Source organism: Acanthaster planci, linkage group LG10, assembly GCF_054643075.1.
Source record: "Acanthaster planci isolate LZ-2023a linkage group LG10, COTS_SCS, whole genome shotgun sequence".
Lineage (NCBI taxonomy): Eukaryota > Metazoa > Echinodermata > Asteroidea > Valvatida > Acanthasteridae > Acanthaster > Acanthaster planci.
In genome coordinates, this window is record NC_141786.1 from 164,164 (window position 1) to 176,430 (window position 12,267).

Consider the following 12,267-nt stretch of genomic DNA (forward strand, 5'->3'; position numbering starts at 1 on the left):
ATCATAAGGTTGCCAGCTGCATTCAACATGACCACCAGGCTATCCTCAAGCAAAACTTAAAGACCTTTCAGTGTATGGTGTCAAGGCTCTAGAGACACAGGAGACTAGTTCTGAGTAGACCACCCACTATGAAATCTCATTTCCATTTTACCCACAATGCCTGGGAAACTTTCATTGGGGTATATAATGGGGTCATAGGTCAAGTGTCAGATTGACAACCTTCAATCAAACTGAGTTTGAAGGTCAGAGTCCAGGAAGCCAATTTGATTACTGGCCTTTGTTTCCATGGTTTGTAGGCCCTTCATGTACATGGTAACATGCATAGTTAGGAAAAAAATGAGTCACAACAAAAAATAACTACAGTACATGTACATGTATGTGTATCATTTTGCCATAACAACATGTGTTTTTTCAATCCCATTAAGATGCGTAGCATGGTAACCTCTTTTGCTCTGAAATATAAGTTTTATACAATGTACATGTATGTTTGAACCAAATGCATTTAAATGCAGTTAAAGATAACAGTTTACTCAAGTGGTTGAGTCTTACCTCATGGGTAGACAACAGCGGATGCAGTACCTTGGGACACATTCAACCTGGATTTCTGTTACTTCTGGGGTTCCTCAGGGGTCAGTCCTTGGACCAGCCCTGTTTAATCTCATTTCATTTGATCTTCCATTCTGTGTACAATCTAACATGCGTCGATGTGCTGATGATACTGTCATCTACAGGGTTATTTATAACCAGGGTGATAAGGTTATCTTACAGGATGTTTTGGAGCACATTAATAGCTGGTGTTCCCTTAACAAAATAAAACTCAGTGTCAATAAATGTAAATTGTTGTCCATCACTTGTTCTAATCTTCTACCTAAGCCCACGTACACTATCGATACTCGGTTACTTGAAGCTATTGATCAATATAAATTTTGGGGAGTAGTCATTTTAAGCGACTTGTCATGGAAGCATCATATTAACTCTGTCGTGTCCAAAGCTAACAGAATGAAAGGCTTTATCAGGAGACTGGTGAAATGTAGAGATCCCTGTATCAGTGTCAGACTGTATCGTGCCCTGGTCAGGCCCATTGTTGAATATGCTGCTCCAATCTGGTATCCCAGTACACTTGCCCGACAGTTACATGTGGAAGGGATACAACGGGAGATTCACACATTCTTGTTTGGGCCACTTGAGAAGGTACCGTATATTGCTAATGGTAACAATAGCAGCATGGAGTATTCCAATCTGTGTAAAAAACTGGGCCTGCCTAGCTTATTGAATAGGTTAAATTCTTTATCTGTTGTTTTTGTCACTAAATGCTTATTTGATAAGTTCGATACCATGCTTGAGGGTATCGTCGAACTAAATCCGAGACATACTGAGCAGGTGAAGTTTTTACAACATGGCTTTCGTAGAGTTGACATCAGTCTCTGTCCGCTTTCCTCGGTTCTTGGACAGCTTGCCAAGTGATGTCACTGAAAGTATTCTTTTTAGTCTAATTATCTTCATGAACAAGTTAAAATTCCACTGGTTGAGTATTGAATAAATTTTAGTGTGTATGAACTTCATTGTACATTCCATTTTTATTCTCCTTTATATACTGTACATGTAACTGTTCCGTGCAACGAAGTGCGTTTTTTGTGTACATAGGCATTGGATGTTGCAGACGCACTGCTTACACATGTAGTCATATGCTTGTATTCAGTTGTAGATTTGTATTTTTTATCGGTAATTCTTGGAGAGTGCCTGAATAATAATTAACAACATGAATTTAATGGTTTTCACAGCTTGCAATTTTCAAGTTTGAGTGCATGGTCCTCCGTGTTTTTTCTTTGCCCATTGTCTTGCGTATTCTTGTCAGGAACCTGATTGCAGTGGAGATTTTTCCTTGTTGTTTATTTAAATATTCCATTGGTTTTACATCTATGCAAAGATACTTATATATTTTTGTAATTTGAGTGTTACATGTATATACATGTACATGTACATGTTTGTAGTTGTTAGGGTTTTTTGTGTGTGTTTTTGTCTAATAGGTTCCCTACAGGTATTTTAAAAGTACCGGGTACAGTATGGGTCTCTTCGTGCATGTTTTTACTTGTATTTTTTTGAAGTACATTGTAGATGTAAATTACTGTACATGTATGTGTGCATATTTGCTTAAATGTTGTTCATGTTCATGTTTTTGTAATTCGTGGAAGGGGAGGGTTCTTTTGGTGTTTTTTTTTTCCTTCTCTGTGTTTGGTTTCAGCATTTGGGAGAGCCACTTGCTAGTGATTCAGTTCGCTTTTTGGCAGTCCCTCAGAGGTGCTGTTGCCATGTCCTGTCTTAATGACTTGTTAATGTTTCTTGATTGTATATGTGCTTAAATTTGTTTTGTCTTATCTGAATAATAATAAATGAAATGAAATGGTACATATTGTTCAGTGTTTCAGTCAAATTATTGGAAAACACCACACATAGTGTAAAATGTGCACTGTATTTTTCTTGTGTTAGGAAAGTTGAAACTGCATTGTGGGATTTGTCCCCATAACGCTTTTGGTCCTCTTGGTCCCCGTTAAGACATGGAGTCCCCATAACCATTTACACAGTGTTCAGTGTGCAGCTTATGATGTGCATGGACCTGTACATGTACCGATACATGTACCAAATGGTAGCTCACTGGTTAAACAAGCAGAACACAACTCAGAGAGAACGGCTATGCATTGCCAAAAAACTAAAAAATGGTGCACTTTTGAATTACATGTACGTTAAGGAAAACCATGAGTTTCTCCCATATACTGATAGCCAATAATCAATATGCAACACAAAATGAATACTGGTACAGGTACATGCCAACAAGAGAGCAATATCTTACCAGTAGTTTCATTTCTACCACATGAGACACTGCGACACATTGTGACACGGAATTTGTGCACATTCAACTGAAACTTGTACAAGTCCATCCTTCGTATTCTGCACAGACCTGTACCAGCTAACACTGCATGCAATCCATTGCAAGCCAACCAGTGCATCCTGCATTGAGTTCTTGCAGGCACTTTAAAAAATAAGAGTCAAAAGTCAGAAAGACGCATGGTTGAATGCATTCTTTATTGCATCTTGAGATTGGAAATTCCTCCATCTTTCTCTTACACATCGCTGACCCTTATGTCGTCTCAAGTTCACTGATGGCATATTCTTCATCAGGTCATCAATTTCAAGCTTTGTCAGCCCAAGGGACATCTGTGGCAGTTATCCCAATAAATAACAGAATGATGTTACGTCAACACCGCTCATGGGATGATAACGAGTTGTCATAACATCTGGCAATATCATCGATCATTCCAAGAGATAACAAATAACCTACAATAGTTAGGACCAGGCCAGCTGGATCAGACCATCTGCAGTTTACATTCACTAAGACTCCAAAGTCAGTGTCTGGTACCCTGATACAACAGTCTTCAGTGCAGATAAAGGGATAGGTAGACACACAAGTATGTTGAAATGGGAATTTTTCTGTTCCTTTTTTCAAAATATTTGTGTTGCCACTCAAGTTTGAATGCTTACATTAATTGTTACAGATGTGTACATGTATGTGTCAAGGAATGTAGGACAGTAAATGGGATTCAAAATTTCCCCCCTCTTTGTGTCTGATGCCCTCTGATGTCGAAGTACTACATGTATGTGCAGGTGCTGATGAGGGGGATCTGGGGTCAAACTCCTACCTGCTGTGACATACACAAAAAAATAATGTAAAAGTAACAATTATAATAATGAAAAGATCCTGTAAGGGTTACTTCATGTATTTTTACAGTGTACATGCATGGTGAACATTGTTAATACATGTAATAGAAGACTGGCCAGAAGGCATACAATGGAAAAAAATCTGACCGGCTGGCCTGACCTCTTCCCATGTGCTTAGTTAGTAGAGTGCTCTTACGGTGTTCAGGAGGTTCCAATTCCTCTCTTGTCAATTTCTTGTTTATCCATATAATTGATGTAAACACCTAGTCATTTTCCCTTTATTTAGTTTTTATTTGATGATTTTTGTTTCAAAAGCAGTATTCCCTCGAGGGATCCAACACCACTTACATGTACATGTACTGTACATGTACCAGAGTGAATACTGCATTTTGCTTTTGATCCCTGGCTGTGTAGAAGTTTGAGTTCTGTGGGTTCTGACAAGTGCCTCCCCTAAATATATTGACAAATAGGGAGCCACCAACCGACATACATTTCATTGCGGAGGAGCTTAGTTGATAAAGCATTGTACAGGTTTCTGGAGGTTGCAGGTTCAAATCCCATTCCAGCCCATTTCTGTGTTTAATTTCATAAGTACTATGTGGGAGGGTTTCCTCGACATATCTATCTTTAAAGTAGGCGGCAGGGTCATATGGGCTAGTTAAGTCTTGTGATGAAAGTACGGTACTAGAATTGTCTCTAAAACATCCTCCCACTATTGAAAAAACAACACACACACACACAAGTGTGTATTTGCCTGCAACTGGGGACCCCCTATTGTTCCTCTTTTGTTTGTACTTACAACTTTTTTAGAAGACCACCCATATGTTTTGTACACACTTGTCAATCGGGGACGCTCTGTCAGTCGGGGACCTTATTGTCCTCTATTGTTCAAGGTCCCCAATTGAATGCAGAAACAAACTCACACACACAAGTGTGTAAACGCCTTCAATCGAGGACTCCCTATTGTTCCTCTTTTGTTCATACTTAAACTTTTTTGGAAGACCTGCCATATGTTTTGTACACGTTTTCCAACAGTGGACTCTTTGGCAACCGTGGACCCTATTGTCCCCTATTGTTATAGGTCCACGATTGAAGGCGTTAACACACTCACACACACACAAGTGTGTATTTGCCAGCAACCGGGGACTCCCTATTTTTCCTCTTTCGTTTGTACTTAAACTTTTTAGAAGACCTCCCATATGTTTTGTACACAGTTGTCAATCGGGGACCCTCAGTCAATTGGGCTCTTGTTGTCCTCTATTGTTCAGGGTCCTCAATTGAATGCAGAAACAAACACACACACACAAAACAGATTTAAGCAACAAACAAATTGCTTGTCTTAGCATTTTTACAACTATTACAAACCAGTGACAACTCTGACACTGAATTTAGGGCTTCAATAACAGTGCATACCAGAATTACAGAACCCTTCAAACTGTTGGCTTGTCATGATACAAAATGTTGATTTGGGAGAGCAAGAAATTGCATTTTAAACCCTTCTTTGGATTTAAAATATTTATTTTAGACTAAGGTCCGCATCTCAAGGAGGTTGATTTTAAGAGAAATGATCCAGAAAAATGAAATTGTTTAAAAGCAGCTCCTTGGCTACAAATTTGAGACATGTTTCTATCACCTCTGCCTTCAACAGTCTGTACAATCCACCATTCACCCTTGTCTCCTATGTTTGGTTTTGTAATAGTCCATGTTTATAAACACTATCTTGCCAGTGATAACTCTAGGAGGGTACTCTGCTCATCTGTTTGGGTTCATTGGAAGTAAATCTTTTTTCAGAGGTGTCTTTGAACTTCTTAACTTCAGCTTCAGGATTCTTTGAAGCCAATTATTTATTGCAGGTTTGTGTCTTTGTTCTCATTTTTAATTTTATTTTTAGAACATTTTGGAGCAGGGATTAGCCTGTGTTGTAAAATTTAATTTGATGGGTTAACATGCTCTAATGAATAGCAGGATGAATTTTGTTAATTTAATTTTAACTTCTTCTCTCTACTATCAGTTGAATCTTTCTTTTGTCAATTTAAGGTGTTCTAATCGTGTGTAATTTGAGGAGTAATTGCAGCTGGTTAAACAATTTGAATCTCCCTTTTTTGAAGGAAGAACAGGTAATATGCCTAGTCTTAATACTGATAGTTTGCACTATTGGTGATAGGAATTATGGAATGAGTCACCTGAATGTTTATGAATGTTACACCATCAATGACATACTGGTACTATCTTGGATACAGAGCCACAATTAATGTGAACGTTGGGAAAACATTCTCTCAGAGCAGTTGTTTTTATGAATCATTTAATCAAATAATTACATTTTGAAATAATGTATGCATGAGTTTAAAAATTTAATGTGTAATGTACAGTGAGTAATGAGCGATAGGTCTCTCAAAACAGAACAAAATAATAACTCCAAAATACTGGAATTGAACACCCCTCATTTAGCATTGGTTTTACTTTGTGCCATATGCCCAAAGCCTGTGAACTGTAATGGAATCTCCTCAAAGTGGGTAGGGTCTCACTTGCCTGAGGGATTTCTCATGTCACAGCACTCATGGGGGGGGGGGTGGGAATCTTATGACATGGAGAGTCCCACTTAATCCAATCTTGGAGTGCTGTAGATGATGTGAACCATTCAGTGATTATTGCCTCCTTGGCCTGGGATGCCTAGAGTCTGGAGGCAGCTACTCCTTGCTCTATGTCAGCATCCTTCAGTCGTGCCTGGAGGTTCTTTAGGAGAGGATGCTTTGTGGTTCTTCTGCCTGTCTTGTAGGTTCATGGTCAGTGGTCTCTGAAAGTGTGGTTTATCTCAGGTATGTTTGCACTGATAGAGCATGGTAAATTTGTTGTCAATTAATGTATGTTTGTGGAGTACTAGAACTACATGTACAGACATTGTACAAGTGCATAGCCTAGTGTACATGTACACGTATTACCAACATGGTTCTCCTACTACAGAACTGTCTTGACCTTACACTGTTTTTTTCAAATATTAGTGAATGGAGGATCAGAGGCTGGATATAGTGTTCTAGTTCCTTGGTCAAACTGTATTACAATATTCTATTCATTTGTTTGTGACTGGTACATGTACTATACCAGTATTCAGTACCTTTTCAGAATTAAATTAAACAGTTGGCCTTTTGCTCATGAATGTTGACAATATTGCCATTGCCATAACTGGATAGAAAAATTTTTCATTTAACTTGAAATGAGAAATCCTTGATTTCGTTGGAAACCAAAAAGAAGTTTTTCTCTTATATTAAATGTGAAAAGAAATTATGTAATTATTTGCATGCATAGCTGCATGTATTAAAACAGTTTCAAATGGATTTTTAAATCTTAAGTAAAATAGAAAATGTATTTTAATGTTTATAGTTCAAGGATTCTAGTACTTGTATCGATATCATTGCTGTTGTAATCATTGAATTCCTGCCATAATAACAAGCCGATATTCTGGTACAGTACATACATGTACCCTATATTGTCAGGTTTCCCTCATCTTAGTGTCAACGTGACTGAGCAACACTCCTCACAGCAGGGGCTTAAGTGAAGGCACTTGGTTTGTGTTATGATATGTTGTTTGTCATAACACCATCCTGTAGGTCATCAGATGAGGCATGTTATTAATAGCACTCAAACCATTCTGCCAGGTATTGGATTGGGATTATTCAAAAGTTTTATTTCTTGAATAAGGGAAGAAAAGCATTGTTATTCTAGAGGCTAAATTTACTGCCAGAAGTTTTGTGAACTGTAACCAACCTTTTGTTATGTATTTTCAAAGTCTGTAAACTCTCAGTCATTGTTTTTCTGTATTAATTACTGCCATGCTCAAATTAGAAGAAACATTTGCCTCAGGTTGTAATAACTTTTTTTTAATATCATTCACTGACATGCATAGTTCCTGCATGTTTCCCAAAGATCTAGAAACTAGATCTTTGGAATCTAGAAACTTAACAGGTTTGTTCATGTGCAACTTGTCCAATCCTCTTAACTTTGTAGAGTCATCCTACTCAGTGTTGGTAGTAAAATAAATAATTTACCTCCCCCAACCCCCCCAAAAACCCCAAAAGTGTGAAGACAAGTTAAACATTTTTTGTCAGGATTTGATACCTACCTTGAATCAATTTTGCAAGCAATTTTGTTGCTTGCACCCCTTATAATTTCACCAGTGCTTCCCTGTACTTCAGTTATTGCCTGTAAAACTGTCAAAGAAACCACTAGATTCATCATCACTGGATAGTCCCATGTATACAAAGTACCTAAATGAAAGAAATAATGTAAAAATAAGTATTAACAGGAAGTTAATAAGCTGTGCACTGCTATAATTTTAACATACTGTTACGTAAAAGGTACATGATGCAAAGAGAAATAATCATGTAATGTTCTTTCTTTGGCTGTCTTTCATTTGGTAACTAACAATCAATGAACTGTGATTGTCTAAACACTGGGACTTTTTCAATTTCTTGCATCTTTTTGGTAATTATTGGTGGCATACTCTCCAGCTTTCTTTCATAAATCATTCTTTTTCCCACCTGAAATAATACAAGGGAAGGCAGTTTCTACACTTTTCTAATTTAGACTTGGTTTGCTTGCTTCAGTCGGATGTTTATCCCAGGGACTTTAATGGTCGAAACGTGCTTGGAATTAAAAAACATAATTCATCGGATGTATAAATAAAACAAAAAGTTTGATTGGAATTGTCCAGAGAAAAACAACCCGAAATGTTTATTTCCACATCTTCAGAGAAATCTGTGAAACAAGGCCTTTGATAAGAATCTGTTGCACTTTAAGGGGTGATTGAGAGGAGGTTAGAGACAATACTGAACACACACACCTACATGTACATGTATGGAAGTGTACATCAGTAGGGCAGGGTGTACCCAGTGATAAAGTATTCTTTCTGCATTCCTGGCCAACAGGAAGGTACTGAAGCACAGGTTGAATCCTCATACCCATGTATGCAGACGTCTGATTTCTTGTATAATAAGTCACAACTTTCACATAAATGTTTTTGTCCTGCAACAGTGTATTTCAAAACAATTATTGACTCCGGTGATGAGGGAGGTACATGTATGCACAGCACTTAGCATTTGAAAGTTGCCACTTCGAATTGGCGTGGGAAAGTTAAGTGGAAAGAAATCACTTCACGTTACTCACATTCTGCAAGGCCTGAAGTCAATTTTCCTCTTGTGTGAAAAGACATGAAAATTGTTTGTCACTTGTGGGAAAATCTGTAAAACTCTTTTCCCATTTTATGAAATGGTTTTGGTGGTTCATAAAATGAAAGTGAATTGCCTGGAAAGAGGGAAAAATGTGAAGAGAATTTTCCTATGCCGTGTCAACTTCCAGTTGTAATGTATACTGTACATGTACATTGTACATTTCATGAAATGCTGGACGTTTCTCCAAGTGCCATGTAATGATGTATGTTTCTCTGGTGCAAAACCTTTTATGTTACTCATCACAATAACCATTCAAATTAAGTCACCCTCTGTCCATGACCTGCAAATACATGTACATGTACATCAGTGTCTTGTGTCATTTAAGTCCAGGATTTTTGAATCCCTGCAGTGACTTCGTGTCATTAGTAAGGAATTATAAACCTGTGGGTAATCACCAAGGATTATAGGTTTCCTTAACAGGAGTTCACCTTTAAGTTCCCCTTTCCCATAACCTACCATTATCAAGGATTATTGCCTTTCCTCCTGACCTTAGCTGACCCAGTTTCTTCTGCTTCCCTGATTGTCCCTGGACAATGGTCCTCTGATGACTGGTCTGCATTCCCGTTCCTGTCGAGGACCCCACTTATTACTCAGTCCCTGTGGAGGAAATGCATGTACCTGCATCTGATAATATCCTAAGAATAATGGAAGTAAACAATGTACTCCTTGGTCTTGATGGATGTGGGATTAGGGGTGCTATGTGAAAGTGATTTGGCTGGGGCCAATTCCTGCACCAATTATGTTTCTTTTGATAGTATTTATTGTTTGGGAAAGAATTCCCAAGACAAGGAAACTTTTAAAGATTGCCATATAAGTATCTGATGAAAAGATTTCTAGGACAAAATGATGTCCATATATATACATGTACATGTACACTGAATATGTTTGTAACCAGTGTAATTTATTAGTGTCTGCCTGTGTTCAGCACTCTTGTTCTCACTTAACAAGAACTGCAATATTAGTGTTCATCAGAGATGACCAGCATTTTCATCCTTCTTGTAAAAAAAATACTTTAAAGTGTGTAAGTTTTTAAACTGCCGTCAAGTTGTTCCGTTCAAGTACATGAATACATGGTGTACATACATGTACATGAGCTGACGTTTCTGTAAGAGATGCGTATTTTCACGTAGGAACAGATCTGTTGGTTATTGTAAGATACATTTTGTCTTGTAAAAGGGTCAGCAAAATCGTAAGATTGGAAATACCACTGACATACTGTATATACATGTACGTGTACAGAGTACGGATACAGCGTCATACTGCATGACTGATACTGTAAAAATCACTAAGTGCAACTGTCTGCAAAAAGGGTGTATAGGCGTCCTAAAGACTGAAATTAAGACATTTTCATAGATTAAACTTGAGATGATTGCTTTCACGCATGACTCATCCTGATAATTGTATTAAAGACACCGATGTTCATGTACTGGTATAAGGTAGAGACAGCATTTGTTGCGTAATGTACTGCATGTAACACTATCTTAATTAGGAATTGATTACTATAAAGAAATATTCTTTTTCTTGTGTTTATGTACATCTGACATTTTGCTTGTGATTCCAATAGTTCATGGAAGATGTCAATTTGAGCAGGGAGAATATTTAGTGACAGCACATGATCTTGAAGTTTAATTTGGTTTATGAGATTAGCTTGAAAGTTTGCCATTGTTAGATTCTGTTAAATTCAGGACTTCTCTTGTGTTGTTGCATTCAATGTTGCATTTAGAAACAACCTACATGTACGTGTACAGTGCCCTACATGTACATGTGCAACATAAATATACATGTAGTTCTCTTTGTTTGTCCCCTACATCTCATTCCTCAAATCCTCCTCAGACTCCCCCTTATAACCATTCTCATCTTTAACCCTGGAGTAAATCTTGCATCTTGGCAGACTGATCCGTAAACTTTAGACCAGATGTGGCCAGTTTGACGGATGGTTTCAACCCATCACTCACCAGACAACAAATGTATCATTTCATCACTATGATGATTCACCAAGACCTGTCTCTTGTGCCTTCTAGCTGTCTCCATGAGATTCAGGTGAATGTAACTTCTCAAGTCAGTATTTACTGCCTCCTCTTGATACAATGCCTCAGTCAAATCTTCCATCCACTGGTAATGATGATGAGACTCCAATGTGGGGAAAAGGTTTTAATCAAAAAGCACATGAACATGAGCAGTCTCTGATATACATGGACTGTTCGTTGATAAAATGCAGTATTCCTGTGGTCATTCATAGTTCAACAGGAAAAAAAATGAACAGTTAGTTAATTTGGCAAAATGTTGAAAAAATGTTTGCATACATGTATACTGTACATGTATATTTCTGTGGCATATACAAATGTACATTAATCGAGTAAAGGGTTTCCCCTTCCAACCCAGCTATCTCTATTCATTCTCAGCTCCACCCCCTCCAACTCACAGCTGCGAGGGTGTGCTGTCAGTGTTATGTGTCTTGTATGTTTGTTGATATGCATTATCAATTCAGACTGTAATGTGCTAACAGGACATTGAATAAGTAATCTTTGTTACATCAAAGATCTTTGTTTTGACAAATATACTGAAAACGAAGCTGATCAGGATAGAGATACATGTACATGTATGCTGCATATTGTGTGCATCTTCTGTATAAACATGAGAACAAAGAAAGTGCATCCAGTCAAGATTCATTGTGTGTACATGTTGCTTACATGTACCTCTCTTGTCTCCATCTGCCTCCATCTCACACTCCTCAAGACAAAGAAACTCACCACATTCCCTCTTCTCTCCCCCAGCCTGGTGGCATCCATCAGAAAGCCCATCACTGCAATAAATCACCATCCCATAAACAATCATCTGACAAAATACAACAAGCATGCAGTTTTCCTTCCTTTCCCTTTTTTGCCCGGTTCTCACTGCCAGTGACAAACCAGCATTATAATCCACATGCTGGATACCAACTGAACGTTTCCGATTCCACAAATATCTCAACTGGCAAACACAAACAAACTGGGCAAACTTGGAATCCTGTTTTGCAGTTTCTTTCTTGTTTAAGAGGAGATGGTTCCAGTTCTGATGCAGATGTATTTATTGATTGAAGGGCTTCTGTCTCTTGGTATGGTGCGTACCTGCTTTTTAATGCACTAGGTCTGTCCTTGTCAATTATAGAGTTTGCAGAGTTGGTAGATAGTCCCTGGCTTGTGCCCAGTGCCACATGGTCACAGTAACAGGCGATTGCTGGTGTAAATATTTTGGCTTATTAAACACCAAGGCATTTGGTTGTTATGACAGCCATCATGTCTTTGGATTATTTAGTCCATAAATCACAAATGGGAACTCCTGTCATGCC

The 12,267-nt window shown here is 38.0% G+C and overlaps 1 protein-coding gene across 8 annotated transcripts in view; it reads left to right on the top strand.

The window, feature by feature from the left end:
• Positions 1 to 12,267, top strand: part of LOC110988888 (cell adhesion molecule-related/down-regulated by oncogenes-like) — a 113,670-nt gene that overhangs the window by 15,033 nt on the left and 86,370 nt on the right. For 2 of the 8 annotated variants that reach the window (XM_022252818.2, XM_087142060.1), the window contains exon 1: positions 6,413 to 6,530. The exons of 3 other annotated variants lie outside the window; for them this stretch is intronic. The gene's annotated coding sequence lies outside the window, so the exon portion shown is untranslated. Of the gene's footprint in view, positions 1 to 6,384; positions 6,531 to 10,830; positions 10,980 to 12,267 lie in introns of those variants that run through there. 3 more of the 8 variants (XM_087142059.1, XM_087142058.1, XM_022252823.2) reach the window with 3 other exon arrangements.